We start from the raw sequence: 7,516 nt of genomic DNA, 5'->3' as shown, positions 1-7,516 counted from the left end.
CCTGCAAACCCCCCCCCCCGACTTAGAGAGACCTTCTAAAAAAGTTAACATGTATTACCGGCACGCAAAACCTTAAATTAAAGTGAATAAATGAAGACTCAGCACACCACTTCTTAAAGGTTGCCTACCCCTGTTCTATACCTTGGGGGGAGAATGCTTTAACCCCCATATGCCTCATTTTCATATAATCGTGATCTTACCTTACAAGGTATGCTTTATATGTATCAGGGGAAAGGTTATGATCTGCTGAAAGTCATTTCTCTATCCATAGATGTGTATCATTAATGCATATGAAGTTATAAGGATTGTGTAGTATGGGGGGCGGGGGAGGCATAGCTCAGCGGCTTGAGCATTGGCCTGTTAAACCCAGGGTTGTGAGCTCAATCCTTGAGGGGGCCATTTAGGGAACTGGGGCAAAATCAGTACTTGGTCCTCCTAGTGAAGGCAGGGGGCTAGACTTGATGACCTTTCAGGGTCCCTTCCAGTTCTATGGGTGGGGGAGGGATAGCTCAGTGGTTTGAGTATTGGCCTGCTAAACCCAGGGTTGTGAGCTCAATCCTTGAGGGGGCCATTTAGGGAACTGGGGCAAAAAAATCTGGGGATTGATCCTACTTTGAGCAGGGGGTTGGACTAGACCTCTTGAGGTCCCTTTCAACCCTGATATTCTATGATTGATTGTCACTAAAACATGCTGTAAATTGGGGGAATCAGCCAGTTATTAGCTCCCCAGAGGCAACAGCAAGGAAAGTAACCAATTCCCGGGCGGGGTGTGAAACAACCCATGAACAGCCATTGTTCAGCAAGGGAGCTACAATGCAATGACTCACCTGCACGAGGTCCCACCTGGGGAATTGCTCAACTTTGCTGGGAGAGACTCAGCAATACCCTACAGATATGCTTGGACTTGTGTTCCACAAGCACATGGACTGAGGGTATAAAACAGAGTGAACACAGATGAGGCCCTTCTCCTGCCCCCACCTCTACTGCAAGCAACCAGGACACTGAGAAAAAGACAAGACTCAAACATAGGAGATTGGCCCAGGTTTAAGCAACAGACCTGTATATTAAGGACTGCAATATCCAGTGGGCTGAGAAAAACTGCTTAATCTAGTTGCTTCCCAGTCTAATAGGGTTGAGAGTTTAGATTGCATGCTTATATTTTATTTTCCTTTGGTAACCACTCTGACTACTTATGCTTTGACTTATAATCACTTACGATCTATCTTCATAGTTAATAAATCTGTTTGTTTATTCTACCTGAAGCAGTGCGTTTGGTTTGAAGCATGTCAGAGGCTCCCCTTGGGATAACAAGCCTGGTACATATCAATTTCTTTGTTAATTTGACAAACTCTCATAAGCTTGCAGCGTCCAGTGAGCATAACTGGACCCTGCAAGACGGAGGTTCCTAGGGTTGTGTCTGGGACACTACTGGCTAGTGTCATTCGCTTGCAAGTAGCTGGAAGCAGCTTACATGCCAGAGGCTGTGCATGAACAGCCCCGGAGTGGGGGTTCTCACGGCAGAGCAGGATAAGGCTGGCTCCTAGAGTCAAGGATTGGGGTGACCCAGCAGGTCACTGGTCCGGATGACACCAGAGGGGAATGTCACAATGACATTTCTAGTCAACATGATCTTGTTCATTATGATCTTTGTTGAAAGTGTGTGGGTCACCACAGCCTTCAATGCCTTGGCATGTACACAGTTCTGTGCAGGGAAGATTTGTTCTGACTACAGACACAGTTGATTATGCAATGACCCCTACTGGACAGACACAAATAAGGTCTGGTAGATGCTCAGATGCCACTGGATCCTTGAAGAATACAGGGAAGTAGTTCATCTTTTACATTTTTCCATCCGTGTTGCACTGGTGATCCAATATCTGGTTTACCTACACGTGAAGACATCCAAATCTTTGTTTGCCAAGATGGTCTTTTGACATACTCTTCAAAACTGTCCTCACATGGATGGAGTTAGGCCAGTGACTTGTCCTTTTTTATGGTAAATAGAGGCACAAGTAATTCAGGTCTTTGTGGCTCTTTTTTTTTTATTTTCCTTGTTCTACTCATCCATCACTGCTACCAACTTCCTTACCGCAGAAAGAGTGGCTTGGCTGTCACACTCTGCCAATTTTGCAAGATCTCTGAACCCATTGTTTTGACAGCACTAAACACAGACTTTTTCCCAATACCAAACAGGGATGACAGTCACATTCTATTAATGTGCGTACAACAGGAAGTATGTTGCAAAGTCAAGAATGAGTGTATCACAAATTGCATGCACAGTATGAAACTATGCTTGTCAGTTGTGTTGGTAATGGTGCCTGTTTCAGTCCACCTATCATCTGGGTGTTCCATTTTGGAAAGTAGTGAAGAGCAAGGACCAAAATATCTGTATCACGTGATCAAATTACTATTGTTCCTTAGACATCAAGAGACCCAAAAAGTCATATTGGCACGTACAGTATGCAGGAGCATCCTTGTGTCTGCTTCCTCTTGAATACTGTGCAAATCTTGGGCTTCTTCAACACCTCTACCGGTGATGGACTTTGCTACTTCACAATTGGAAAAGCCTCCAGCAAACAGTATTTGTGTTTGGTATGCTCAGATGCATTTTGAACTGTATATTCAGAGAAATTTTACAAGTGACTGCTTGTTGGCTATCATGTTTAGAAACCTTTTGCTGTGGAGGCACAGGGCATCTACCAATCATCTGGCATTTCTTGCATCCAGCCTTAGATCTTCTCTGGTGCTGTCTTTCTGCAGTTTTTACAGAGTTACTGTTAACATATCTGTCAAAAACTTCAATTAAAGAATTAGTTTGTCGAGTCATTTTAGGACCTGCCTCCAAGTACTCAGTAACCAATTCATCAAATGTGTGGAATTTGTCTCCAGCCATAGTTTGTACGATAGCAATGGCATTTCTGATGTACACTGTGGTTTCTTGGTTACATGCTCTTAGCTCATGGATTCTTTTCAGCTTGAGCTTCCAGCTGATGCCCTAATTCTGCTCTATCTGTTCTTCTAACTATTTCATTAGCATGGAGGAGGACCATAGACACAAGTGCTATTGGGTGACTAAGAACAGTTGCCATTGAAACATCATCTCTGTCTCGCTAAGGACAGGGCTCTGCAGAAAACAGTTTCTGGACTGATAGCTGCTGTGATTGTTCCTCCCTTGCCAAACAAATTTGGTGGCCTTGGCCATGTCAATATGCAGTGCAATTCACTCTACATAGTTTAACTCTGCATTTGAGGTTCTGAATGCTCTGAAACTTTAGTCATTTGTTAAATGGCGTGAGCAGTACTCGTGTAGTTCCAGCATTTGTCTGGCAAACGTTAGCTATCACTAGAAAGGCGTTTGAGTCTGAAGACATTAAGCTCTTACATGTCCTTAAAGAGTCTGATGATGATATAACTCAGCATATGCTACCAGTACTGCGGGATTTCAAATGGGGGGTATGTCCAGTATCCTACATTCAAGTTTTGGGGTTATTTTCGTCAAGTTATGCAGATATTACTTCTAAATGTCCATGCAGGGGGGCCTGGATCAGCATTCATGTTGCGCTCTCTGTCAGTACCCGGCAAGCTAATGATCCAACCAGCTGCCCAAACTCAGTGATGAGTCCTGGTCACATGCCACCTGAAGCATGTTGCGCATACGCTAAGAAGAATGTTCATACAGAGCGAGTGTGTGATTGGAAACTTCACCTACACACACAGCATGCCATGTTTCCATACTTTTTAGTCCAAATAGGCACAACTATGCCAGGTGGATAATAATCTACATTCTTTATATGTTAAAGCTGCCTGAAGTACACAGTGCCTCTGAATCTGGGAATTTGCTGTCTGTTCAACTTCTGGTTCTTTCAGTGGAATTTTGGAGTCACATGGGATTAGATAAAACTGTCATCAAAGACTCAGAGGTCAGCATTGGGACTGTAGGACTGATGAGAGAGAAGCCAGAAATTTCCTGAGTAAATATGCAAAAGCTACAAGAGAAAGAAGTGGCCTAACAAGAAGTAGTGAACACACAATCAACAAAATTCCTTGCCTCTGCACTGAATGGGGATGAAGAGTATGTTGTTGGTCTTACCAACCATGTCATCAATAATATGACAAAGCCATTCAATCCTAAATCACAGCCAGAGGTGCTTACCAGCATGTTTACTGGATTGCATGTAATATCAGGTGTACAAAAGTCTTTACTGAAAATAGCAGAAATTGGTGAAGAATAAATTGAGAGATTTGTGAGAGGTGCACTTGATATGATGAGATAACTGGCTCAGTGAATGAGGGGAAAGCAGTGGATGTGACTTTAGCAAAGCTTTTGATACAGTCTCCCACAGTATTCTTGCCAGCAAGTTAAAGTAGTATGGGCTGGATGAATGGACTATAAGGTGGATAGAAAGCTGGCTAGATCATCAGGCTCAATGGGTAGTGATCAATAGCGCCATATCTCGTTGGCAGCCGGTATCAAGCACAGTGCCCCAAGGGTTGGTCCTGGGGCTGGTTTTGTTCAATATCTTCATTAATGATATGGAGGATGGCGTGGACTGCACCCTCAGTAAGTTTGCAGATGACACTAAACTGGGAGGACTGGCAGATACGCTGGAGGTAGGGATAGGATACAGAGGGACCTAGACAAATTAGAGGATTGGGCCAAAAGCTGATGAGGTTCAACAAGGACAAGAGTCCTGCACTTAGGACAGAGGAATCCCATGCACTGCTTCAGACTAGGGACTGAATGGCTAGGCAGCAGTTCCGCAGATAAGGACCTAGGGATTACAGTGAATGAGAAGCTGGATATGAGTCAACAGTGTGTCCTTGTTGCCAAGAGGGCTAATGGCATTTTGGGCTGTATAAGTAGGGGCATTGCCAGCAGATCAAGGGATGTGATCGTTCCCCTCTATTTGGCAGTGGTGAGGCCTCATCTGGAGTAGTGTGTCCAGTTTTGGGCCCCACACTATAAGAAGGATGTGGAAAAATTGGAAAGAGTCCAGTGGAGGGCAACAAAAATGATTAGGGGGTTGGAGCACATGACTTATGAGGAGAGGCTGAGGGAACTGGGATTATTTAGTCTGCAGAAGAGAAGAATGAGGGGGGATTTGATAGTTGCTTTCAACTACCTGAAAGGGGGGTTCCAAAGAGGATGGATCTAGACTGTTCTCAGTGATACCTGATGACAGAACAAGGAGTAATGGTCTCAAGTTGCAGTGGGGGCGGTTTAGGTTGGATATTAGGAAAAACTTTTTCACTAGGAGGGTGGTGAAGCACTGGAATGGGTTACCTAGGGAGGTGGTGGAATCTCCTTCCTTAGAGGTTTTTAAGGGCAGGTTTGACAAAGCCCTGGCTGGGATGATTTAGTTGGGAATTGGTCCTGCTTTGAGCAGGGGGTTGGACTAGATGACCTCCTGAGGAACCTTCCAATCCTGATATTCTATGATTCTGATGGAACATGTAGTTTCTTCAGCCCAATCAGGAAATCTGGAATCAAAACTTTTGCTGACATGGCCAAGACCACCAAATTTACGTTTGGCAAGGGAGGGACAATCAGAATCAACAAAAAGGTCTAACAAGCTTGCATCTCCCCAAAATTTTCCAATATGTGCAATAAAACAGCATAGGCTGTGTACCGAGTTCATTTGGGTGTGTCCATTTCACTTGCTGAGCAACAGCACACAGCTGCTGATCCATGCTCTGAATGGCATGCTGCTGTCCTACAGCACTGACATTTGCTTATATTTCAGCATTGTAGTATAGACCGTGGCCATGTCAGCTTCTTTGAATATCTTCTGAAAGATGATATCTCTGCTGTCTGAACTATATGGCTCTTTATTGACCAAAGGACAAACTCCAGTACCAACTGGGGGACAAAAGTAGCAGATCCCTGGAAGCTACAATCACCTGCTTCGGATAATATTCTGAGGCTTTCATTTTGGATATTTCAGACCAAAGCAGCATTATACAAAACCACTTGTTCATCTGAAAGCTGTTCATCAGGCTCATGCACCAGAAGAACATTCACAAAACATGTGGATGACTTAAGTTCCTGCTTCTGCTTACTAGCAACTTGGATAGCCTCAGCTAATGTTTTTCTGCACGAAGCAATGGTAGATTTGCTTTGTCCATGCTCTGAAATTGTAGAACCATAGTGGTGTTTTTTGATCTTACCTGTAATTTGGAAAAGCTTGCAATTCCTACATCTGAGGGGAGTAGTGTTTATATCTTTGTAGCAGCTTGGGCAGGAGAAAAACCTTGCTGTACAAGATCATAGTCTAGGGCTTGGTCTACACTACCCCCCCCAATTCGAACTAAGGTACGCAACTTCAGCTACGTGAATAACGTAGCTGAAGTCGAAGTACCTTAGTTCGAACTTACCTTGGTCCACACGCGGCAGGCAGGCTCCCCCGTCGACTCCGCGGTACTCCTCTCGCCGAGCTGGAGTACCGCAGTCGACGGCAAGCACTTCCGGGTTCGACTTATCGCGTCCAGACTAGACGCGATAAGTCGAACCCAGAACTTCGATTTCCAGCCGTCGAACTAGCTGGTAAGTGTAGCCAAGGCCTAGATCTTCCATCAGCTGATAAAATGCAGTTGCATATGGCGATTATTGTTGCAGTGTAACTAGATGGTTTTGCTTTAAGATTTTTTACTCAAGCAGCAAGAAAGGCATGTTGAGTGATAAATTGGATCCTTAGCAATCAAGACTTCCACAGCTAGTCTGCGCAACATGTCATCTCCTTACTGAAGTGCTATGTCCCTTAGATTGGTTGCTCTCTCAAATGTTTCTATTTTATGAAGTTTCTTGTCTGCATTGTTTACTTGAGAAAAACAAGACAACAGGACAAATCGCTGGAGGACATGCTTGCTCTGGTGGCTGTAGAAGCAGGTGAACGTGTTGCTGTCTGATCAGATTCAGAGTCTTTTCTTTCTTGGATTCAGTACAACTCTGACATGTGCCAAATTCAACTTGCTTATGTATTTCTGAGAGCAACCCCCTTGATAGGGTATTGGTGGCACATCATCTAAACTAGAAAATTCATCCAGTAGATACCCAATATAATTAATCTCTCCTGGCTTTTGCTGCCAGCATCCCAGAAATCTGTCCACCAGTGGGACCTTTTTAGTTTTGCATTCTTTTGATTTTCTTGACAAATAACACATTTTTCAAAGTTTGTGGAGAGGTTTTTCTTTTTGATGTAAGCTTTAAGGGGCTTGTCATCTCAGACTGTAACTTCCATTCTAGAGGTAAAGTTCTCGAAGAATGTTGTTAGCATTCACTGGTTTTTGTACAACTATACAGTCTTGTGCTAAAGTTAGATATGTTAGTATCACTGTGTATATGATACTATAATGTATCAAAATCGCCATTTTTCTTTAGTGAGCACTTTGATTGAAGTCCAATATGAAGCTGTGTATTGTCATCTCTAACACTAATGCTGACCTGTGCATAGGCGCCAACTCTTCCCGGCACTGGTGGGAGCTCGCGCGCCCCCCCCCCCCCGCCCTGCCCCCATTC

Source organism: Trachemys scripta, chromosome 18 (assembly GCF_013100865.1).
Source record: "Trachemys scripta elegans isolate TJP31775 chromosome 18, CAS_Tse_1.0, whole genome shotgun sequence".
NCBI lineage: Eukaryota > Metazoa > Chordata > Testudines > Emydidae > Trachemys > Trachemys scripta.
Note: the sequence above shows the minus strand (reverse complement) of the source record.